The sequence below is a fragment of the Oncorhynchus kisutch genome, linkage group LG4, assembly GCF_002021735.2.
Source record: "Oncorhynchus kisutch isolate 150728-3 linkage group LG4, Okis_V2, whole genome shotgun sequence".
NCBI lineage: Eukaryota > Metazoa > Chordata > Actinopteri > Salmoniformes > Salmonidae > Oncorhynchus > Oncorhynchus kisutch.
Genome location: NC_034177.2, coordinates 65,250,843 through 65,277,052, shown reverse-complemented (window position 1 = coordinate 65,277,052; position 26,210 = coordinate 65,250,843). Strand labels below are relative to the sequence as shown.

At 43.9% G+C, this 26,210-nt stretch overlaps 1 long non-coding RNA gene across 1 annotated transcript in view; it reads right to left on the bottom strand.

The window, feature by feature from the left end:
• Window positions 1-1,784: 1,784 nt before the first annotated feature.
• LOC116374020 (uncharacterized) overlaps window positions 1,785-26,210 on the bottom strand; it is a 57,397-nt gene continuing 32,971 nt past the window's right edge. Inside the window, exon 3 of the long non-coding RNA XR_004209825.1 lies at window positions 1,785-2,549. This is a non-coding gene — a long non-coding RNA (uncharacterized LOC116374020). The remainder of the gene's footprint in view (window positions 2,550-26,210) is intronic.

Sequence of the window (26,210 nt, the reverse complement as noted above, 5' to 3'; positions counted from 1 at the left end):
CCCGCAATGGAATTGTATGAATGCCCATCCATGTGGTAGGCCCACCGTTTGTAAAATAGGCAATTGCATTGGCTTTAATAGTCCTGATTCCTGTGAATAACTCATTTGGTTATTTAAGCTCTGAATATCAGCTACCCAACTTTATCAGGAGTTATCGCAAGCCTATTTGGAATGTGTTTACACAGCGGGAAATGACGCAAGTATTTTCTTTTTCGCTATGATCAGCTTGTCAAAGATTTACAGATACAAACTTGAAACCACTGAAAATGACAATGGGATGAAACTCCTGGACAACAGTCATGATTGGTCCATTCCATATGGTCCATTTCACTTTGACCTGGCCTGTTTCTAGAATATGTTGCTTGTTAACATGTCAGCACATTTTTAAATTCGATTGAGCGCCATTTAGGTTAGCATATTTGATCGGAGAAACCTGCAGGATGTACAAAGTGTCCTTCTCATTACACTGTCATACATTTTATATCCAGCCTGTAGGCTACAGAAAATGACACATAGTCTTTCTACCATATCCTATATTTGCTATATGATTTATGTTTTGTCGACAGAACGTTGGTGGAGAGCTGCAGAGATGCGTCTCTCCAACAGCACCCTGGAGAGGCATGCTGGGAATGGACAAGCAAAACACTTTGCTCCCCTGCCTTTGACAAAGTGAGCTTTTCTTATCAAAAGGGTGGCATTAAGCACTCACTTAAAAAAGCACATATGCCACTGGTTGAGAGAAACTGTCATTGTTTTTCGGCGGAATTATGTGACGTTTTATGTGTTGTTGGTCAGTTTAGCTCAGGAAATGCCAGCCCGTCAATCTGCCGCCATAGACGGCCGCCTAATCCTGCCTAATGACCGAAGCCCGTGTAAGAACTGTCTGAGAAATACCTCAAACCACAAGAAACTACAGAATGTAAAACTGACTGTGAGCCTTTCATTGGAAAATGCTTCACTTTCATTGTTCTCTGATACCTGCTGCCGAAAAGCTACCCCCTTCCAGAATTCTTCCCCCCCCCCTTCACGTGAATGCGCACGCACTCAATTTTTCATTGCTGCCTTGCTTGCTAGTTGAGATTTCTGATCACGTTAGGCTGCGTTTCATTTGATTTTTTATGCCGGATTGATCGTGGGGGAGGCACTAATAATGTCTGCAGTTTTTGGTTGGCTATTTGTTTCAAGTGTTTTAGTCTATAAATAAATCTCTGCCAAAATTCATCATCTCGTCCATGTCTTATTTGACTCGTAGTTGTTCTGAAATGTTTATTGCTTGCCTACATTTTACTCCCTACTCTATGTTTAATATAACACACATTAATTATTCATTTCGGTTGCCTATCCTGATGTGCCACAGAGAGTATTTGACTCTAGCCCCCCCTTCTATTTTGGGACTGTAAGGCCTGGCACACTTCATAATCATGTTGACCAGTAGTGTGTGCCACAGAAAGCAAAATTAGAGTATAAAGAAACATAAACATTTATTAATGAAACATTTTGTAATCTTTAAGACAATAAAGACAATACACAAATATTATCACACAATAACACAAAAAAACATCACAGAAAGTTAAGTTTGTTTAAATCTTGGCATAATAAGATATACAATTACAATAAATCAAATATAAAAAGACAATAAATACTTATTAAATACTTATTTTCCACCATAATTTGCAAATAAATTCATTAAAAATCCTACAATGTGATTTCCTGGATTTTCTTTCTCATTTTCTCTGTCATAGTTGAAGTGTACCTATGATGAAAATTACAGGCCTCTCTCATCTTTTTAAGTGGGAGAACTTGCACAATTGATGGCTGACTAAATACTTTTTTGCCCCACTGTACATGTTTTTTTAATCTACAATTATATTGAATTAGAAATGTAACATACCAGTGTTTTTTGAGGAGAGTAACTGCTATTTCTTCTCTCATGATGTTAACATCTTTGTCCATATTTGAAAAGACAATCGACTCCTCCTTCAGAACACATTCAGCAAACTGGGAAAAATATTGATGGGCATTTCTCCAACAAAATGATGTTACACTTTAAGATTCTAATTCGCAAGTATACAACGACACAGCTATAATACAATTTCACAGTTCTGTTTTGCCTTTTAGTCAGTATACTTTCAGTAGGTTAATTGTACATTACTTATACTCTCATACTTACTTTCAAGGCAATGACCCCACAAGAAGTAACATCTTGTTGGCATGGATGAGGAAGGTACCACACACCCATCTGGAGAAATTACACCCCTTCTCTCTCAGGAATGATTGGAACATATGTTAATTTAAGTACAGCATTTTGAAACACTTTATTGATTACAAATAGAGATTAATAACAGAGGGGAATCTGAGAATGCAGGGATTCCAGCAGGGTGTGAGTTGAAGTAGTCAAATCTGGAGCTGACCAGGGCTGGAATGTAAATGACATGTGATCACCTCGGATGATCTAACATCTGAGAATGGGCAGGCTTTCCCTCGGATGAAGAGCATCTTCATCTTGCTGATTATGTGCTGTCATCCAGGTGGAAATGTCACCTGCATATCTGATGTAGGAAAAGAGATAAGTTGAGTGTCCTGTGAATATGTTTATGTATATGTACAGTTTATGTGTGTGTATGTGTATATATATATTGTTATATATTTGTTGTATTTTAATTTATATTATTATCATCATTATTGTGTTTTGTGGTTGATGGGGGAGGGGGGGGGGGGGGTTGATGGGGATGGTGGAGGTGCTGGGGGTGTCCTATTGAGGGTGAAGGGACCTAATTGGGGGGGGGAGGGGGGGTCTTCATGGAGGCACATTCAGTCATAGTTTTGTTTATATTAACATTATACATTTATTTATTTTTCTTATTTTTTTCTATTATTATAACAGTTTACTGTGATTATGAATATGCACTCACGTTGACTTACATATTTGAACTGAACTTTTTCGCCCAGAGTACAAATTCTTGACTTATTATTGTTATTATTATTTTATTATTACTTACTAATTTCCTTCATTTTTTGGCTAGAGTCAAATACTTGGCACACACTACTGGTCAACATGAACTACTAAAATGATTATGAAGTGTGCCAGACCTTACAGTCCTAAAATAGAGGGGGGGGGGGGGGATTTCGGGAGGCAAGAAAATAGCCCTGCCAAACCCCCCCCCCCTTCTAATTTCCTTTCTGTGGCACACATCAGTGTCAAATACTTTCTATAGAACAAACTTCACACCAGGATCAGCATCCGAAATGAATAATGAATGTATGTATGTTCTATTTAACATAGAGGAGGGAGTAAAATCTAGGCAAGCAATAAACATTTCAGAACAACTACTAGTCGAAAAAGACATGGGGGGGGGGGGGGGGATTGGAGGGGGGAGGGGGGATTCTGGCAGGGGGGAGCTGTCACGACTGTTCCCTCTCCTTGTTCGGGCGGTGTTCGGCGGTCGACGTCACCGACCTTCTAGCCATCGCTGATCCATTTTTCATTTTCCATAGGTTTTGTCTTGTTTGCCATCACACCTGGTTCCAATCCCATCAATTACATGTTGTGTATTTAACCCTCTGTTTCCCCTCATGTCCTTGTCGGTGATTGTTTATTGTAAGTGTATGTCTGTACTGGTGTGTATTTAACCCTCTGTTTCCCCTCATGTCCTTGTCAGTGATTGTTTATTGTAAGTGTACGTCTGTACTGGTGTGTATTTAACCCTCTGTTTCCCCTCATGTCCTTGTTGATGATTGTTTATTGTAAGTGTACGTCTGTACTGGTGTGTATTTAACCCTCTGTTCCCCCTCATGTCCTTGTTGGTGATTGTTTATTGTAAGTGTATGTCTGTACTGGTGTGCGTCGTGTTATGTTACCCATAGAATAAACTGCGCCGTTGGAAACACAGTTATTTTTCTCCTGGATCTGACTTCTCTGCCGTCAGTTAAACACCCTTACAGGAGCTTTTCGGCACAACACCGGTTCTAGCCTTTTGGGGGCCCTAAGGGAGATTTGGTTACGGGGACCCCCCCACCCTGCTTCGTGGCATCCAAACACAGACAAAGACATGCACACTTTTCAAAATCCATCCAATTGGAGGTAAAAATGTACGTTTTAAAGTACATTTTCTGCAATTCTACACATTTAGCAATGGGGCAGAGATATTTATTTTAAGGTAGTTTGCCATTACATGCCTGGTTGTTATTCGGCCATCATTACTACAAGTTTAGATAGCTGGCTAGACTAACTACCAATCAAAAAATTGTTAGCTGATATGGCTAATTGAGTGACTGTCAGTGACTGACATAACAAGAGAAAAACTGCTGATTCACAACCAAATTTCCAAATTTCACCTGGTGTATTCTACTATTCTTACTTGCAATAGTAAGTTGAGACCCCGAATGAGTTCCTTAAAAAATATAATTTTTTGGTGTGTGTCTAAGTGAGCTTACGTCGCTTATGCCTGGAACCGACCCTGCCTGCTGTTTCTCCCCTGGGGCTGTATGGTGACTAAAGAGTGAATAACATCAACTTTCAATGCCGTCTTCAGCCATGACTAAATATAGATGACTCGTGTACATTGGACAGATAGACACTAGGCAGTGCACAGCGGGAGTAATGTATACACACACAGAGGAACATCCTTCACACCTGTTGGCCACTACTATAGGGGTCTCGCGTCGACACCCGATCCACCCCCAGCGTCACAATGAGCATACTCCTAGCAGCATTATTAATACCTGCCGAGAGGTGATAAGAAAAGTGCTTCATCGAATAAAACCAATAAGCCGGCTGTACAGTGCTGAGAGCACCAATTAAGCACCCTGTTTTCCTCTGCCCTGAGGCTGTGGGAGAGAACTCTTCCTTTCATCTGGATTATAATATGCCATGCTGTGTTGCTCGTGGGGTGCAAACAGGAGGTGCAGGGGGACCTCGTCGTTCCCTGGCGGGGCAGAGGTCTTTCAACATGCTTCGTGTGTCTCACTCCACTACTACCCATAATTCAAAGGACGTGAGATGGGCGCTGAGACAACAGAGACAGGATTGTATCATGCATATATCAACTGTATTCAAATGGTGATGATATATACTGGTTTGCAAATTGATTAGAGGGAAATAACATTAGATCAATGAAATTATTTTGCGTCCAAAGTTGTATGTCGGTCTACATTTCTTTGACAATTAAAAGTGATCGCAGATTATATTATATTGTGAAAAGATTACACAGCACATGCACTTCAGATCATTTTTCTAACGTGCTTATTAGAGTGGAAATGTCTGTTCTGCTGCCTGTGCTGCTGCCACCAGACTTATCACCCAGGGCAACAGTTTTCTTCTCTCCAACTGTGCTCTGTGAGTTTACGCAGTTATTAACATAACTGCAATGGTGTGCATTTAATGAGATTTTTTCCCCGCAAAAGATGCACACATTTCCTTCCTTCCCATTCAGGCACCAAAGAGACCTGAGAGGCTCAGAGAGAACATTGCAGGTTAGGGACCCTATTATGAACAGAGTTTAGCTTTTCCAAGTATTAATTGAGCTCCTTACAGAGAGGCTAATTGATTCCAGGTAGGACAAACAGTATAATTAATTGACAATTACTGGCCTTGAGCATGATGCTGAGAGTGCATTGTTGAGCCTCTTGGAAACGCAGCCATTCTCCTCATCTGTTTGCTGGTCTAAGCAGATGTCCTGGGTTGGCTATCAAAGTCCACATTAGATATTCGAAATGCAGAACATACAGGGTCAGTTTGGTTTCTCTTCATCAAAGGATTTTCCTCCTTTTGTTCTCTCCATCTTGAAGGAAAATTGACCATTTAACCCCACAAGACTGAATGTTATCTGCAGTGTCTTGGGAATTTCAGTTAGTGGCTTGACTTCAATAAAGTCTAAGTCTAATCCCTGTGTTTGATGGAAGACCCTTTCTAATTATCTTCAGGCCTAATCCGGCCACTCTCTTTTATTAATTCTGAGGGAGATATAGCAGTGCTGCCTGACTCTTAGCAGGAGCCTGTGGTTTGTACAAAGAATTATGGACCCTGATTGATTGCGTCAGATTGCGTCAGGAGTTGAAATGAAGGTCACTTTACTTTTTGTTAATTAAATCAGATGTTGTTGTTTTTTTATCTCTATAGACGGGCTATACAGTATATACAGTGAGAGTGATAGATTTTTTTGGTTTGGGCTTTGCACTCCAAAACATTAGATTTGAAATTATACAATGACTGTGAGGTTAAAGTGCAGACTGTCAACTTTAATTTGAGGGTTTTTTCACCCATATCGGGTGAACCGTTTAGAAATAATTTTGAGTGAGAAATATCATACCCCCCCCAAAAATGCTAACCTCTCCTGTTATTGTAATGATGAGAGGTTAGCATGTCTTGGGGTATGATACTTGTGCGTCTAACTTTTTCACGATTCAATCAGGTTTATCCTGTAATCATGGTCACATCCATATTAATGTAGACATGTTTAGAAACATATTATATTGTTATTTACAATAAAAGTGACTCCAAAATTATACATTTTGGCCTTGGTCTAATGTCTGAGGTGATGGTGCCTGGGCAGAACGATTATACTGTTGTGTCTCATCTTAACAACTGTACATACTAAATGTTTCTTTCCAGTGACTGCTGAAGGAAAGTAAAATAATCAAGCAATATTATGTTACTTTTAACACACTCTGTTGGTGCCATGCCAAATCAATACTTCAAGAACTATGATACTGTAGACCATCACTTAATACATTGATCGTAAATGAATATGAGGGTGATGCTACAGTATCTGTTCCAGGCCAGGGAGCATATGAAAGATAAACCCAAGACTAAGAGGTGACTTACAGTAGACGTTATACAAACAACACACAGTAACCCTTAATAAAATGGCCCTTGGCATGGCACGCACACAAGCTTCCATTCCCCCTGTCAGAAGGGGATTTGTGGCTGATTTAACATGAAATAGACAACCCTGTTACAGTCAATCCTGTTACGGTCAACCCTGTTACAGTCAATCCTGTTACGGTCAACCCTGTTGCTTTATTTGGCACTTACTATAGTATTGAATTTGTCTCAATACTTATGGTCTCCTAAAAATGGAGAGACTATGTACAAAAAGTGCTGATATTTCTAACTGGTTCGCCCGATATGGATGAAAACACCCTCAAATTAAAGCTGACAGTCTGCACTGTAACCTCATGGTCATTTTATAATTTCAAATCCAAAGTTCTGGAGTGCAAAGCCAAAAATCCCCAAAATCTATCACTCTCCCAATACTTTTGGAGCTCACTGTATATACAACTGTGCAGTGAATAAGAAGACGGATGTGAAATAGCATTGTCCATGAAATAAAGATCTGGAAGTTGTACAGCATTTACTTGCAGTCATGTACAATTGTGCATATGGGGGTTCTTCATTATATTTAATGAATTAGATGTATTGGACTGAGCTATTTTTCATAAGGGAAATTCAAGTCTGACATTTGAAAGTGGAAATGTAAAAACTTCAGAAGCCTTTTTAAACCTCAAATGCACTACACATTTTAAATGTCCTTCATTGATCAAATTAAGATCCTACATCTGTATTGACCGCTTTCCATAAAACTATTCAATGCACTGTCTCTGCCTAGAAGTGAAAACAGTTTCTCTTGGGGCCTAATGACTGATCCTTCATTACTCAGCATTTGCCCTCCAAATCTTAGTAATTGATAGATGAGATCAGAGATTAGTACTGTCAGTTGGGTTCGAAATGTTGTGAGGGGAAGGTTGTGACAACTGGTGGTCAATAATCCAAAATAGTTTCCAAGTTTCAATAGCACATGCACAAGTACAGTGAAATGCCTGAAATGCAAACTCAAAACCCAACAATGTAATAATTAATAATAACAATGTATTACTAGAAAGAACAAAACAAATAAGAAATAAGAGTAAGAAATATGAAATAGACAAAGTAAGTAAGCATACTACTACATACAGGAACTGTTTAAAAAGTCAGTTCCAATACCATATGTGTAGGGATACTGGAGCGATGGAGGTAAATACTGTATGTATAGGGGTAATGTGACTAGGCAACAGGATGTAAGATAAACAGAGTAGCAGCAGCTTCCATGTGAGTGGGTGTGTAGTCAGTATAAATGTATGTGCATAATATGTGCGAGTGAGTGTTTGCGCGTGTGTGTTGGAGTGACAGTGTGTGTGAGTGTGTAGGGCCCCGTGAGTGTGCATAGAGACAGTGCAAATACTGAAATAAAAAGGTAAATAAAGTTACAAGGTAAAATCGGTCCGTGTAGCTATTTTGTTGCTTGGGGATAGAAGCTGTTCAAGAGCCTGTTGGTGTCAGACTTGATGCACCGGTACAATCCCATGACTGGGACAGGACAATAGTAAGATGATGAGAAGAGAGTTACACCTATCTCATCTTACACCCTTAACTCACTGTTACCCTTATAGTTGGAAACAATGGCCTACTACACTGATTGGACCGGAGAATGTTGGGCTTCATATAGGAGCAGGAGAGCGACAGGAGATACGTCAAGTGTCTGGTTTCACACACTCCCGAGTGATGGCCACTTCAAACAAGAGAGAGAGCGAAGGGCTTTAAAATGTGACTGGGAAGAGGATCCAGGACCTGTCTGTGAAAGAGTGTGTGACATGAAAACCATGCCACGGGTCATTGAGTGTTGTTTCTATATAACATGTGTACTGTAACTCACCTCTTAGTCTTGGGTTTATTTTCATATGCTCCCTGGCCTGGAACAGATACTGTAGCATCAGCCTCATATTCATTTAGTGTCAACATATTAAGTGATGGTCTACGGTATCATAGTTATTGAGGTATTGATTTTGCATGGCACCAACAGGGTGTGTTTAAAGTGACATACAAAATTGCTTGATTATTACTTTCCTATAGCCGTCACTGGAAAGTAACATGTGGTATGTACAGCATCTAAGATGAGACACTATAACCCTTCTGCCCAGCCACTATTACCTCAGACATTAGACCTAGGCCATTTTTCAATGAGATGCACTTGTCAGCCAGTTCACATGTCAGACCTCTGATGTTTCTCTTTATAAATACCCCTCCAGCTATGTAAAAGAAGTGCCAGATTTCAAGGTGGAGGGAGCAGTGAGAGGTACTGCTGTGCTTCTCATGCGTGTTTTCCTTTGACAACCCAGCAAGGAGCCTGCGTCACCATCAGAAGAAGAGCTCCTTTAATATCTGGACACCCGATACACGACTTCTGAAGGAGGGGGCAAAGATACCTCGTAAGACTGGGTATCAATCATGCGGATGGTAAAGGTTTGGAGCAAGGGCAGGGGGCCGAAAAGAGGGAATTTGGATGACTAAAGATGACACTTGATACACAGAACAGCAACCGGGTGAACTCTCCAGTTCCCCCAAAACCATATACAGTAGACAGCTAGATCATCACTCTCACACGGATAATACTATGATCATCACTCTCACACGGATAATACTATGAATTGAGGATATTTAATCATAATTAACACATCCAACCAACCTACTGTAGACAGGCTACAATTGTTTTAACAATTACATTTTTTTTGTGAAGCTTGCATTGAATTACCACTCCCTGTTGCACACAAGCTTCCATTCACCCTGTCACAAGGGGATTTATGGCTGATTTAACATGAACTCATCAACCTTATAGTCAACCCTGTTACTTTATTTGGCACTTAAAAGGCATTAACTATAGCATTTTCTTATTTTATTTAACCAATTTAGATGGGAAAACAAGTTTTTTAGTAAGTTGAACATTTGCTCTTTATGACATAATTGTTTTAATAGGTGAAATAACCACCTTACACTTCTTAAAAGGCACCGAATTAGTGGAATGGCCTAGCTGCAGTCAAAAAAGGTTATTTTCTTGAGTTGTATATATACAGTACCAGTCAAATGTTTGGACACACCTACTCATTCAAGGGTTTTTCTTTAATTTGACTATTTTCTACATTGTAGAATAATAGTGAAGACATCAAAACTATGAAATAACACATATGGAATCATGTAGTAACCAAAAAAGTGTTTAACAAATCAAAATATATTTTATATTTCAGATTCTTCAAAGTAGCCACCTTTTGCCTTGATGACAGATGTGCACACTCTTAGCATTCTCTCAACCAGCTTCACCTGGAATGCTTTTCCAACAGTCTTGAAGGAGTTCCCACATATGCTGAGCACTTGTTGGTTGCTTTTCCTTCACTCTGCGGTCTTATCCCAAACCATCTCAATTGGGTTGAGGTCGGGGGATTGTGGAGACCAGGTCATCTGATGCAGCACTCCATCACTCTCCTCCTTGGTCAAATAGCCCTTACACAGCCTGGAAGTGTGTTGTGTCATTGTCCTGTAGAAAAACAAATGATAGTCCCAATAAGCTCAAACCAGATGGAATAGCATATCACTGCAGAATGCTGTGGTAGCCATGCTGGTTAAGTGTGCCTTGAATTCTAAATAAATCACAGACAGTGTCACCAGCAAAGCACCATCACACCTCCTCCTCCAAGCTTCACGGTGGGATCCACACATGCGGAGGTCATCTGTTCACCTACTCTGCGTCTCACAAAAACACAGTGATTGAAACCCAAAATCTCAAATTTGGACTCATCAAACCAAAGGACAGATTTATGGTCTAATGTCCATTGCTCGTGTTTCTTTGCCAAAGCAAGTCTATTTTTCTTATTGGTGTCCTTTAGCAGTGGTTTCTCTGCAGCTATTCGACCATGAAGGACTGATTCATGCACTCTCCTCTGAACAGTTGACGTTGAGATATGTCTGTTTGAAATCAAATTAAATTAATTTATATAGCCCTTCTTACATCAGCTGATATATCAAAGTGCTGTACAGAAACCCAGCCTAAACCTCCAAAGAGCAAGCAATGCAGGTGTAGAAGCACGGTGGCTAGGAAAAACTCATCAAGCACTATGATGAAACTGGCTCATGAGGACCACCACAGGAAAGGAAGACCCAGAGTTACAGTTGAAGTCAGAAGTTTACATACACCTTAGGAAAATACATTTAAACTCAGTTTTTCACAATTCCTGACATTAAATACACTCAATTAGTATTTGGTAGCATTGCCTTTAAATTGTTTAACTTGGGTCAAACGTTTTGGGTAGCCTTCCACAAGCTTCCACAAGAATTGTGGCTCATTCCTCCTGACAAAGCTGGTGTAACTGAGTCAGGTTTGTAGGCCTCCTTGCTCACACACACTTTTTCAGTTCTCCCCACAACTTTTCTGTAGGATTGACGTCAGGGTTCTGTGATAGCCACTCCAATACCTTGACTTTGTTGTCCTTAAGCCATTTTGCCACAACTTTGGAAGTATGCTTGGGTTCATTGTCCATTTGGAAGACCTATTTTCGACCAAGCTTTAACTTCCTGACTGATGTCTTGAGATGTTGCTTCAATATATCCACATCATTTTCCTCCTCATGATGCCACCTATTTCGTGAAGTGCACCAGTCCCTCCTGCAGCAAAGCACCCCCACAACATGATGCTGCCACCCCCGTGCTTCACGGTTGGGATGGTGTTCTTCGGCTTGCAAGCCTCCCCCTTTTCCCTCCAAACATAACAATGGTCATTATGGCCAAACAGTTCTATTTTTGTTTCATCAGATCAGAGGACATTTCTCCATAAAGTACGATCTTTGTCCCCATGTGCAGTTGCACTTGCGTACTATTGTTTGTACAGATGAACATGGTACCTTCAGGCGTTTGGAAATTGCTCCCAAAAATGAACCAGACTTGTGGAGGTCTACAATTTGTTTTCTGAGGTCTTGGCTGATTTCTTTTGATTTTTCCATGATGTCAAGCAAAGAGGCACTGTGTTTGATGGTAGGCCTTGAAATACATCCACAGGTACACCTCCAATGGACTCAAATGATGTCAATTAGCCTATCAGAAGCTTCTAAAGCCATGACATCCTTTTCTGGAATTGTCCAAGCTGTTTAAAGGCACAGTCAACTTAGTGTATGTAAACTTCTGACCCACTGGAATTGTGATACAGTGAATGAAGTGAAATAATCTGTCTGTAAACAATTGTTGGAAAAATGACTTGTGTCATGCACAAAGTAGATGTCCTAACCGACTTGCCAAAACTATAGTTTGTTAACAAGAAATGTGTGGTGTGGTTGAAAAACAAGTTTTAATGACTACAACCTAAGTGTATGTAAACTTCCAACTTCAACTGTACTTAACTGTTACCCAGAAATGATTTGAGATTGTGATAAAAATGTCTACATTGAGCTTTTAACCACACAAATATGAAATATTCTCTTTCACAGAGCCCTGTCCAAATGAAGGCAGTTCTTGAATGCTCTGATGATATCATCGTTTAGGTGATAGTTTGTGTCTATTCTTGCCTCCAATAAATGATGAAGCAGGCGTGACTCAGTCAGTCTTCATCACACACTTAGCATTAACTGTCACTTCATACTTTAGTGAGAAAACGATTTCCGTCTCCACTCCCCTATAAACACCTGATGTGTGAAAAACAACACACCCCCAAAGACTACATGTACCACCAATTATCTCAGAAGACATGAGGTTGAATAAACATGAAAAAGAGCTGGATAATGGGGTGTGTAGAAAATAATATTCTCGAAATGCAAAACATAAGTCGATCATAAAACAGCTATTTTTATATATCTCTATATTCTGTCACCTAGATGTGGGACTGGTGTTGTGTTTTCATGACATAGAGTTTACCTCTTGGTCTTCACACTGTCTCATGAAATCGGCTGCATTCTGCAGCAGGGGAGGCACCAGCTCAGTCAGGTGATGAGATCTGTCACTATTTCAAGTCAGACTTGGAAGTCTGAACTTCCCTGAGATTACACTGTCACCCGCGCTGTCATCTACCACTACACACGCTGCGACACATGCAGCATGCAGCACCCTGACCTAAACGACACCAATACTCAATGTAGGCTCCCTAGTGTGCTGTTCCATCATTAACATGAGCATTAGAAAGAAAAGAGCACCGCAGACCATCTAAAATAGCAGTGTTGTGGAAACCATAATGACAAGAGCAACTGCTAAAGTTGGGAGTCATTCACCAAACTAATGCACATACTTGCCATAGCTCCCAATGCTCCTGAGAGTGGAGATGGGCTTTGGCCCTGTTTCTGAAGCAGCTGGGGTGAGGCTGGGACTGGGCATTGTCTCTTCCTACATCAGAATAATGGACAGAATCTATAGCCCACCAGGTGGTCCTCACAAACCAGCTGCCTCACAGCTGTAAAACCTTATTCAGACAGGACAATAAAGGGCAAATTAGGAGCAGATTGCTGATTACTCCCTTGTAATTGAGGCAATGATAATGACCTATTATGGGTGATGGTGTCCTCAGGGCAGTCAAAGATGTGATTGAATTGTCTGTGGGATGTAGGGTTCTGAGGGATGGCACGTTGGCACACTCACGGGCATGGTGTAAACTTGAAAATGTAACGACAAAATCTAGATTTCCCCCTAAATAGACCATACCCCAAAATAACTGCTATTCATGTGTAATTACATGATTCTGATATGCAAAAACTTGGTATATTTGGAAAGACAACATCTGGGAGATTGTGAGGAAATGATCAGAAAATAGGAGTTACATAGTTCAGAATACACAAGATCATGCACAAACAAAATAACTGTTTTTGTATTTTTATTATATTGTCAGGACCTGGTTACGAACTCAGGTCTCCGGTGTGAGAAACAGTCACTTAGCAAACTGAGCCACTAATAAATCGGCAGAACCCAGAAGATGAGGCAGACACAGCAGTACTTGAGACAGTGTTTTAATAAAGTAAAAAGGAAAGTACTTCAGGCAAAAATATAAATCCACAACGTCAAAAGTAATTCCAAGAGAAAAAGGTAATCCTCCAAGTGAAAAGGTAAATCCACAAGGTGGTAGGTACAAAAGATAATCAAAAATAAATAAACGAGAACAAAAACAGAGTACCACAAGAGAGTCCAACTGGAGTAACAAATGTTCACCGCATCGCTGGGGCTGGGTGCTAACATTCAAACACAGAGCAAAGAACTGAGGAAAACCAAGGGTTTAAATACATTCAAGGGAAACGAGGCACAGGTGCAAATAATAATCTGGAAACAGGGGAAAACAAAAGGGTCAAAAAAGCACAATGGGGGCATCTAGTGGCCAAAACCGGAAACAATCCTAGCCAAATCCTGACAGAATCCCCCCCCCCCCCCCCCTAGGAACGGCTCCTGATGTTCCTACCAGCTTTCTCGGGGTGGAGGGCCCTGAACTGTCGAATGAGGTCAGGGTCCAGTATGTCTTTGGCAGGAACCCAGGAGCGCTCCTCGGGACTGTAGCCTTCCCAGTCCACCAGATACTGCCAGGACCACTGCACCCGGTGGGAATCCAGTATCCGATGGACAGTATAAGCCGGCTGGCCTCCGATGACATGGGGCGGAGGTCTGCCTGACTCTCGTGCGGGGACATACCAGTGGAGGAGGAGCGCAAGGTTTTGTGCGCGTACTCGGCCCAGACAATGAAGGACGACCATGTGGACGGGTTGTTGGAGGCCATACATCTGAGGGCGGTTTCCAGCTCTTGATTCATCCTCTGTTTGGCCGTTGGACTCCGGGTGGTACCCTGAAGATAGACTGGCAGTGGCCCCTATGAGTTGGCAGAAGGCCTTTCAAAACCTTGAAGTGAACTGGGGACCTCTGTCGGAAACACTATCTTGAGGAATGCCGAAGACTCGGAACAAATGGTTAATTACCAACTCAGCCGTTACCTTGACAGAAGGTAACTTAGTCAAGGGGACGAACCTGGCCGCCTTAGAAAACCTGTCGATGATGACTAGGATAGTAGTATTACCATGGGACGGCGGACGGCCAGTAAAAAAGTCTAATGAGATATGGGACCAGGGTCGGTGGGGAACAGGTAAAGGGTGAAGGAGTCCTTGAGGGCAGAGGTGAGAAGATTTGCCCTGGCAGCACACGGGACAGGCCTTGATGAAAGTGGCAATGTCTTCTGTTATGGTGGGCCACCAGAACTTTCGCTGGATGAACGGTGCGACCAAGGTGCGACCTACGCCCGGGTGACAGGTGAGGCGAGAGGAGTGCCCCCACAGAAGGACCTGAGTCCTCGCTGCCTTGGGGACAAACAACCGATTGGCAGGACCTCCTTCCGGACCTGGTTCGATAGCTTGAGCTCGTCTCATGGTATCCTCAACTTGCGATGAGATCGGGGCCCTTGATCTTAGCGGCAGGAAGGACAGGCATGTCAGTATCTTCTCGAATGGCAGGAGCAAGGCGTCCGGTTTGAGATCCTTCGACCCGGGCCGATAGGTGAGGATAAACTCGAATCAATTGAAGAAAAGAGACCATCGAGCTGGTCTGGAGTTCAACCGCTTCGACTGCTGGATATACTCCAGATTTGTGTGGTCCGTAAGCAATGGTTGAAACGGTTGAGAAGCCCCCTCGAGCCAGTGTCTCCATTCCTTCAATGCCATCTTAACCGCTAGGAGTTCACGATCCCCCACATCGTAGTTCCTCTCGGCCGGCGTAAGCCGGTGTGAAAAGGCGCAAGGGTGGAGCTTCTTGTCTTCACCCCTCTGAGACAGGACAGCTCCAACACCAACCTCTGTTGCGTCTACCTCCACCACAAAAGGTTAATCCGTAGTCGGTAGTGTCAGGATGGGGGCAGAGAGGATGCACTGCTTGTGTCCTTGGAAGGCCGTCTTCAGCTTATTGTCCCCACAGAAACCTTGTGTTGCCACCCTTGGTTAAAGCTGAGAGAGGGGCTGCCACCAAGCTGAAGTTCTTGATGAACTTGCGGTAAAAGTTTGTGAAGCCCAGGAAACGCTGAACTTCCTTATTAACGGACTTGGGGGTGGGCCAATCCGCTACCGCCCCTACCTTCCTGGAATCCATTTGGACTTGACCGGGTTCCACTACAAATCCCAGGAATTGTACTCGGGAGGAATGGAATTCACATTTTTCCGGCTTAACGTACAAATGGCTGTCTAGGAGGCATTTGAGTACTTGTCTGACATGCTTTGTGTGTTCTTGAAGGGAGCTCGAAAAGATGAGGATGTCATCCAAGTAAACGAACACGAAGATGTTAAGCACATCCCTAAGCACATCGTTTATGGGCGCTTGGAACACAGCCGGGGTGTTGGTCAGGCCGAAGGGCATCACCAAGTATTCATAGTGACCAGTAGGCGTGTTGAAAGCGGTCTTCCACTCGTCACTGTGTCTGACCCGCACAAGATGGTATGCGTTCCGCAGGTCAAGCTTAGTGAAGACAACTGCTTCCTGGAGCAGCTCAAATGCTGTGGCCATAAGGGGTATCGGGTAGCGGTTACGGATGGTTATGGCATTGAGTCCCCGGTAGTCAATGCAAGGACGTAATCCAACGTCTTTTTTGGCTACAAAGAAAAACCCTGCTCCCACGGGCGAGGTGGACGGACGAATGAGGCCTGCTGCCAGAGCTTCCTTGATGTAGGTATCCATAGCAGCTCGTTCGGGAGGAGATAGGGAAAAGATCCGACCCCTGGGGGGCAGGTACCCGGAAACAGGTTGATGGGGCAATCGTAAGGTCTATGGGGTGGTAGCATGGTGGCCCTCTGTTTGCTAAATACCGGTTTGAGGTCATGGTAACACTCGAGAACTCGGGACAGGTCGATGGATTCTAGAGACTCGGGAGGAGAACTCGGGGAACTCGGGAAGATACAAGTGGCTTGGCACGTAGGGCCCCACTGCTTGACAGTGTCCACAGGCCAGTCGATGTGAGGGTTATGGCTGTGAAGCCAGGGGTAGCCAAGGACGAGAGGGAACTCGGAACAGGGGATCAGATGGAAGTGAATCACTTCCTGGTGTTGGGAAACTGAAAGTCGCAAGGGGGTAGTGACGCGAGTGACAAGTCCAGATCCCAGAGGGCTTCCATCCAACGTAGTAACCCTCATGGGGTCGCTTAGAGGTTCAGAGGGGACGCCATTCTCCTTCGCCCAGATACCATCCATGAAGTTTTCTGCGGCTCCAGAGTCTACCAAGGCTTGAAGGGGAAGCTCGTGGTTGTCCCAGGAAAGGGTGACTGGAATGAGCAGCCGGGAGTTGGACGGATGGGAGGAGGTTAAGTTTCCCGTTACAGTCCCCCCAGGCCTGCATGGGACAGTGCGTTTCCCTGGAGCCCGGGACACGTGGAGCGGAAATGGCCGGGTTTTCCGCAATATAGACAGCATCGCTCCCTCACCCGGCGGTCTCTCTCAGCCTGGGAGATGCGTCCAATCTGCATGGGTTCCAGTGGAGCCAGCGAGGATAAAGGTGGGGACTCGGAGCTGGGACCGATAGAAGCTAGGGCGAGAGGTCTACGGTTGAGTTCTCTCTCTCTCAGACGCTGGTCTATGCGTGAGGCCAACTTGATCAGGGACTCGAGGTTGTCCGGTGGTTCCCGAGGGGCCAGTTTATCTTGGATGGTGTCGGAAAGACCCTTTAGAAAGCACACTGTGAGCGCCTCGTCGTTGCAGCCACTCGTTACCGCCACCGTGCGGAACTGGATGGCATAGTCCGTCACGCTGCGCCGACGTTGGCGGAGAGTCAGGAGCTGTTTGGCTGAGTCAGGGCCGCTGGTTGGACCTTGAAACACTCGCTTGAATTCCTCATCAAAGGCAGAGTAGCTGGCACATCCGGGACTTTGGGCATCCCACACAGCAGTAGCCCAGGCCAGGGCTTTTTCCGACAGCAGGGTGATGATATATGCGATGTGGGAAACGGTGGGAAACGACAAGGGTTGCAGCTCGAAGGAGAGAGAACATTGGGTGAAAAAACCCTTACAAGCACTCGGATCACCTGAGAACCGTTGGGGAGGCGGAAGACGAAGTTCAGCCAGGGGATTAACTGCCATGGGCACTTGAATCTGAGGTACTGGGGTGGGAGCGGTTGCCGGGGGAAGTCGATCAGATATCTGCTTTATGGAAGTCAGCATCTCAGACATAAGTTGAGAATGTCTAGCCATTAAGGCCTCTGAACCAGAGCGGCTTTGTGGCATTGGACAGTCCCCTCGTGGTGGAACAGCGTGGCAAAAAGGTCCTGGGAACTGGCTGCCTCTGGGTTCATTTTGGGCTCTGTGTTTCTGTCAGGACCCGGTTACGAACTCGGGTCTCCGGTGTGAGAAACAGTCACTTAGCAAACTGAGCAACTAATAGTCGGCATAACCCAGAAGCAGTACTTGAGACGGTGTTTTAATAAAGTAAAAAGGAAAGTACTTCAGGCAAAAATATTAATCCACAACGTCAAAAGTAATTCCAAGAGAAAAAGGTAATCCTCCAAGTGAAAAGGTAAATCCACAAGGTGGTAGGTACAAAAGATAATCAAAAATAAATAAACGAGAACAAAAACAGAGTACCACAAGAGAGTCCAACTGGAGTAACAAATGTTCACCGCATCGCTGGGGCTGGGTGCTAACATTCAAACACAGAGCAAAGAACTGAGGGAAACTAAGGGTTTAAATACATTCAAGGAAAACGAGGCACAGGTGCAAATAATAATCTGGAAACAGGGGAAAACAAAAGGGTCAAAAAAGCACAATTCGGGGCATCTAGCGGCCAAATCCGGAACAAACATTGGCCAAATCCTGACATATTTTGAATGTCATCTTTCATTGACAAGCTATAAGTGAATTATTGATTACCAGAGCTGGAAACACATCAGATGTATCCCACAACATGTGAAAAATATCAGAAAAAAAATACATTCAAGAGTCCTTTCAACCATTCCAAAGTGTCTGATTGTAGTAATTGCACTGTTTTTGCACACTGGATGTGCCTAAAAGTTATTGTTCACTATAAAAACTAAATTTGTGCAACACCAACCTCTCTCAAACAATGTGGTGGTGTCGGGGGACATATGGACGTCAACAGCGCGGAAGCAGGCAACATCATATTTTTGATGCGTAAAGATATAGTCACTCGGTGGACATTCGATGTTGCCATTAAGTCATACATCGTCAGATGGCAATAGGCCAGATGTGTTCCTGCTAACCTAAGGATCCATTTGAAACCCCCATGTAGCTATAGCTCAAACACAGACCAAATCGAAGCTAACCTTATAAGATGTTTTCTGTTTGGTGAAAATGTGTAAAATACTATTTTTTATTTTTTATTTCACCTTTATTTAACCAGGTAGGCTAGTTGAGAACAAGTTCTCATTTGCAACTGCGACCTGGCCAAGATAAAGCATAGCAGTGTGAGCATACAACAAAGAGTTACACATGGAGTAAACAATTAACAAGTCAATAACACAGTAGAAAACGAAGGGGGGGTCTATATACAATGTGTGCAAAAGGCATGAGGAGGTAGGCAAATAATTACAATTTTGCAGATTAACACTGGAGTGATAAAAGATCAGATGGTCATGTACAGGTAGAGATATTGGTGTGCAGAAGAGCAGAAAAGTAAATAAATAGAAACAGTACGGGGATGAGGTAGGTGAAAAGGGTGGGCTATTTACCAATAGACTATGTACAGCTGCAGCGATCGGTTAGCTGCTCAGATAGCTGATGTTTGAAGTTGGTGAGGGAGATAAAAGTCTCCAACTTCAGCGATTTTTGCAATTCGTTCCAGTCACAGGCAGCAGAGTACTGGAACGAAAGGCGGCCAAATGAGGTGTTGGCTTTAGGGATGATCAGTGAGATACACCTGCTGGAGCGCGTGCTACGGATGGGTGTTGCCATCGTGACCAGTGAGCTGAGATAAGGCGGAGCTTTACCTAGCATAGACTTGTAGATGACCTGGAGCCAGTGGGTCTGGCGACGAATATGTAGCGAGGGCCAGCCGACTAGAGCATACAAGTCGCAGTGGTGGGTAGTATAAGGTGCTTTAGTGACAAAACGGATGGCACTGTGATAGACTGCATCCAGTTTGCTGAGTAGAGTGTTGGAAGCCATTTTGTAGATGACATCGCCGAAGTCGAGGATCAGTAGGATAGTCAGTTTTACTAGGGTAAGCTTGGCGGCTTGAGTGAAGGAGGCTTTGTTGCGGAATAGAAAGCCGACTCTTGATTTGATTTTCGATTGGAGATGTTTGATATGAGTCTGGAAGGAGAGTTTGCAGTCTAGCCAGACACCTAGGTACTTATAGACGTCCACATATTCTAGGTCGGAACCATCCAGGGTGGTGATGCTAGTCGGGCATGCAGGTGCAGGCAGCGACCGGTTGAAAAGCATGCATTTGGTTTTACTAGCGTTTAAGAGCAGTTGGAGGCCACGGAAGGAGTGTTGTATGGCATTGAAGCTTGTTTGGAGGTTAGATAGCACAGTGTCCAAAGACGGGCCGAAAGTATATAGAATGGTGTCGTCTGCGTAGAGGTGGATCAGGGAATCGCCCGCAGCAAGAGCAACATCATTGATATACACAGAGAAAAGAGTCGGCCCGAGAATTGAACCCTGTGGCACCCCCATAGAGACTGCCAGAGGACCGGACAGCATGCCCTCCGATTTGACACACTGAACTCTGTCTGCAAAGTAATTGGTGAACCAGGCAAGGCAGTCATCCGAAAAACCGAGGCTACTGAGTCTGCCGATAAGAATATGGTGATTGACAGAGTCGAAAGCCTTGGCGAGGTCGATGAAGACGGCTGCACAGTACTGTCTTTTATCGATGGCGGTTATGATGTCGTTTAGTACCTTGAGTGTGGCTGAGGTGCACCCATGACCGGCTCGGAAACCAGATTGCACAGCGGAGAAGGTACGGTGGGATTCGAGATGGTCAGTGACCTGTTTGTTGACTTGGCTTTCGAAGACCTTAGATAGGCAGGGCAGGATGGATATAGGTCTGTAACAGTTTGGGTCCAGGGTGTCTCCCCCTTTGAAGAGGGGGATGACTGCGGCAGCTTTCCAATCCTTGGGGATCTCAGACGAGATGAAAGAGAGGTTGAACAGGCTGGTAATAGGGGTTGCGGCAATGGTGGCAGATAGTTTCAGAAATAGAGGGTCCAGATTGTCAAGCCCAGCTGATTTGTACGGGTCCAGGTTTTGCAGCTCTTTCAGAACATCTGCTATCTGGATTTGGGTAAAGGAGAACCTGGAGAGGCTTGGGCGAGGAGCTGCGGGGGGGGCGGAGCTGTTGGCCGAGGTTGAAGTAGCCAGGCGGAAGGCATGGCCAGCCGTTGAGAAATGCTTATTGAAGTTTTCGATAATCATGGATTTATCAGTGGTGACCGTGTTACCTAGCCTCAGTGCAGTGGGCAGCTGGGAGGAGGTGCTCTTGTTCTCCATGGACTTCACAGTGTCCCAGAACTTTTTGGAGTTGGAGCTACAGGATGCAAACTTCTGCCTGAAGAAGCTGGCCTTAGCTTTCCTGACTGACTGCGTGTATTGGTTCCGGACTTCCCTGAACAGTTGCATATCACGGGGACTATTCGATGCTATTGCAGTCCGCCACAGGATGTTTTTGTGCTGGTCGAGGGCAGTCAGGTCTGGGGTGAACCAAGGGCTGTATCTGTTCTTAGTTCTGCATTTTTTGAACGGAGCATGCTTATCTAAAATGGTGAGGAAGTTACTTTTAAAGAATGACCAGGCATCCTCAACTGACGGGATGAGGTCAATGTCCTTCCAGGATACCCGGGCCAGGTCGATTAGAAAGGCCTGCTCACAGAAGTGTTTTAGGGAGCGTTTGACAGTGATGAGGGGTGGTCGTTTGACTGCGGCTCCGTAGCGGATACAGGCAATGAGGCAGTGATCGCTGAGATCCTGGTTGAAGACAGCGGAGGTGTATTTGGAGGGCCAGTTGGTCAGGATGACGTCTATGAGGGTGCCCTTGTTTACAGAGTTAGGGTTGTACCTGGTGGGTTCCTTGATGATTTTTGTGTGATTGAGGGCATCTAGCTTAGATTGTAGGACTGGCGGGGTGTTAAGCATATCCCAGTTTAGGTCACCTAACAGAACAAACTCTGAAGCTAGATGGGGGGCGATCAATTCACAAATGGTGTCCAGGGCACAGCTGGGAGCTGAGGGGGGTCGGTAGCAGGCGGCAACCGTGAGAGACTTATTTCTGGAGAGAGTAATTTTCAAAATTAGTAGTTCGAACTGTTTGGGTATGGACCTGGAAAGTATGACATTACTTTGCAGGCCATCTCTGCAGTAAACTGCAACTCCTCCCCCTTTGGCAGTTCTATCTTGACGGAAGATGTTATAGTTGGGTATGGAAATCTCTGAATTTTTGGTGGCCTTCCTGAGCCAGGATTCAGACACAGCAAGGACATCAGGGTTAGCAGAGTGTGCTAAAGCAGTGAGTAAGACAAACTTAGGGAGGAGGCTTCTGATGTTGACATGCTTTTTCGAACACAGAAGTCAACAAATGAGGGTGCCTGGGGACATGCAGGGCCTGGGTTTACCTCCACATCACCCGCGGAACAGAGAAGGAGTAGTATGAGGGTGCGGCTAAAGGCTATCAAAACTGGTCGCCTAGAGCGTTGGGGACAGAGAATAAGAGGAGCAGGTTTCTGGGCATGGTAGAATATATTCAGGGCATAATGCGCAGACAGGGGTATGGTGGGGTGCGGGTACAGCGGAGGTAAGCCAGGCACTGGGTGATGATGAGAGAGGTTGTATCTCTGGACATGCTGGTAGTAATGGGTGAGGTCACCGCATGTGTGGGAGGTGGGACAAAGGAGTTATCAGGGGTATGAAGAGTGGAACTAGGGGCTCCATTGTGAACTAAAACAATGATAACTAACCTGAACAACAGTATACAAGGCATATTGACATTTGAGAGAGACATACAGCGAGGCATACAGTAATCACAGGTGTTGAATTGGGAAAGCTAGCTAAAACAGTAGGTGAGACAACAGCTAATCAGCTAGCACAACAACAGCAGGTAAAATGGCGTAGACTAGGCAACGGGGCCAACAGATAAAACAAACAAGCAGAATGGAGTACCGTGATTTATGGACAGTCCAGCGTGCATCAGCTATGTAGCCAAGAGATCAGTGTCCAGGGGCAGCGGTGGATGGGGAAGGGAAGCTGGACTGGCGAGTGTTATCCAGGTAAAAAAACCGAACAATGACTAAATAGCTTGTAGCTAGTTAGCTGGTTAGCTTCTGGAGGTTCTTGAGTGTGTTCTAAAAATAAATAAAAAATAATAGCGATTCCGTATCACATTGGGTGAGGCAGGTTTCCGGAAGGTATAAACAAATTAAAAGTCAAAAGAGATAGAAAGTAAATATGGGTCCGGTGGGCGTTGGGACGCGGCGATTCAGGCGGTTAGCAGGCCTGTGCTAACAAGCTAACAGTTTGTAGGCCCGGGCTAGACAAGGTAGCAGTTAGCGGACCGGAGCTGGACAAGCTAGCAGTTAGCAGGCCGAATTAGCAAGCAGGGAGATAGCGAGGGCTAGAGAGTTAGCCTTTGGGGGACGTCGCGATGGGGTGAGTCTGTTTATTCCTCTTCATGCGGTGACATCGATAGACCGGTCGTGGGCCGGGTATTGTAGCTCAGGAGTATGCTACGGTGGTAGCGCAGGCCGGGCTAGCTTCAAGCTAAGTGGGTGGAAACGCTAGCCAGGGGTAGTCGTCCAGGGTTGCGGTTTAGCTAGATAGCTAGTTGTGAAGATCCAGCGTATTTGGAAGCTTAGGTTTAGCAAAATGTTTTTAAAAAGGGATAGCTATGTAAAAGACGAAAAATATGTAAAAAACGAAAAATAAACAAAATATAAACAAAATATACAGGGACAACGACACGACGACTTACTGCTACGCCATCTTGGCTGGTAACGGTAGGTTACCAGGTAGGTAGGTTACCAGGTTACAGGCAGACAAATAAGATGATCTGTGGAGTCCCGGCTTTCGGTGTGTATCAACATATTCCGTGTTTATTCTTTTTATGTTTCACATTGCTAACCGGAATGTAGGTAGCAGCGATCTTGAAATTAATTTGTTCTGGATTTGGCGACTGTGAAAAGAACCCTGGTGGCATGTCTGGGAAGGGTACGTGTGTGTGTCAGAGCAGTGCATAAAATTGACTATGCAAACAATTTGGAATTTTCAAAACAATGTTTTTTATAAAACTAAGAAGTGATGCAGTTAGTCTCTCATCCACTCTTAGCCAAGAGAGACTGGCATGCATAGTATTTATATTAGCCCTCTGATTATAATGAAGAGCAAGACGCGCTGCTCTGTTCTTAACTAGGTCTTTCCTTGCAGCACTCGACTGGACAATAATCAAGATAAGACAAAACTAGAGCCTGCAGAACCACAGGAAGTATTCAGATCCCTTGACTTTTTCCACATCTTGTTAGGTTACAGCCTTATTCTAAAATTGATTAAATTGGCCATCTACACACAATACTCTCAAATGGTGGGTGTAGCTGGTGCATGGAAGTGTTTTGCAAAAAATGTTTTTTAAATGGTTGCTAATTTATTAAAAATAACGAAATAACCTCTTTCAAAGATAATTTGTCCAATTTGACAACTTCACAGATCTTCATTGTAAAGGGTTTAAACACTGTTTCCCAATTAACCATAAACAATTAATGAACATGCACCTGTGGAACGGTCATTAAGATACTAACACCTTACAGACAGTAGGAAATTAGGTCACAGTTTAACTGTGACCTAATTTCCTACTGTCTGTAAGGTGTTAGTATCTTAATGACCGTTCCACAGGTGCATGTTCATTAATTGTTATGGTTAATTGGGAAACAGTGTTTAAACCCTTTACAATGAAGATCTGTGAAGTTGTCAAATTGGACAAATTATCTTTGAAAGAGGTTATTTCGTTATTTTTAATAAATTAGCAACCATTTAAAAAACATTTTTTGCAAAACACTTCCATGCACCAGCTACACCCACCATTTGAGAGTATTGTGTGTAGATGGCCAATTTAATCAATTTTAGAATAAGGCTGTAACCTAACAAGATGTGGAAAAAGTCAAGGGATCTGAATACTTCCTGTGGTTCTGCAGGCTCTAGTTTTGTCTTATCTTGATTATTGTCCAGTCGAGTGCTGCAAGGAAAGACCTAGTTAAGAACAGAGCAGCGCGTCTTGCTCTTCATTATAATCAGAGGGCTAATATAAATACTATGCATGCCAGTCTCTCTTGGCTAAGAGTGGATGAGAGACTAACTGCATCACTTCTTAGTTTTATAAAAAACATTGTTTTGAAAATTCCAAATTGTTTGCATAGTCAATTTATGCACTGCTCTGACACACACACGTACCCTTCCAGACATGCCACCAGGGTTCTTTTCACAGTCGCCAAATCCAGAACAAATTAATTTCAAGATCGCTGCTACCTACATTCCGGTTAGCAATGTGAAACATAAAAGAAATAAACACGGAATATGTTGATACACACCGAAAGCCGGGACTCCACAGATCATCTTATTTGTCTGCCTGTAACCTGGTAACCTACCTACCTGGTAACCTACCGTTACCAGCCAAGATGGCGTAGCAGTAAGTCGTCGTGTCGTGTCCCTGTATATTTTGTTTATATTTTGTTTATTTTTCGTTTTTTACATATTTTTCGTCTTTTACATAGCTATCCCTTTTTAAAAACATTTTGCTAAACCTAAGCTTCCAAATACGCTGGATCTTCACAACTAGCTATCTAGCTAAACCGCAACCCTGGACGACTACCCCTGGCTAGCGTTTCCACCCACTTAGCTTGAAGCTAGCCCGGCCTGCGCTACCACCGTAGCATACTCCTGAGCTACAATACCCGGGCCCACGACCGGTCTATCGATGTCACCGCATGAAGAGGAATAAACAGACTCACCCCATCGCGACGTCCCCCAAAGGCTAACTCTCTAGCCCTCGCTATCTCCCTGCTTGCTAATTCGGCCTGCTAACTGCTAGCTTGTCCAGCTCCGGTCCGCTAACTGCTACCTTGTCTAGCCCGGGCCTACAAACTGTTAGCTTGTTAGCACAGGCCTGCTAACCGCCTGAATCGCCGCGTCCCAAACGCCCACCGGACCCATATTTACTTTCTATCTCTTTTGACTTTTAATTTGTTTATACCTTCCGGAAACCTGCCTCACCCAATGTGATACGGAATCGCTATTATTTTTATTTATTTTTAGAACACACTCAAGAACCTCCAGAAGCTAACCAGCTAACTAGCTACAAGCTATTTAGTCATTGTTCGGTTTTTTTACCTGGATAACACTCGCCAGTCCAGCTTCCCTTCCCCATCCACCGCTGCCCCCTGGACACTGATCTCTTGGCTACATAGCTGATGCACGCTGGACTGTCCATAA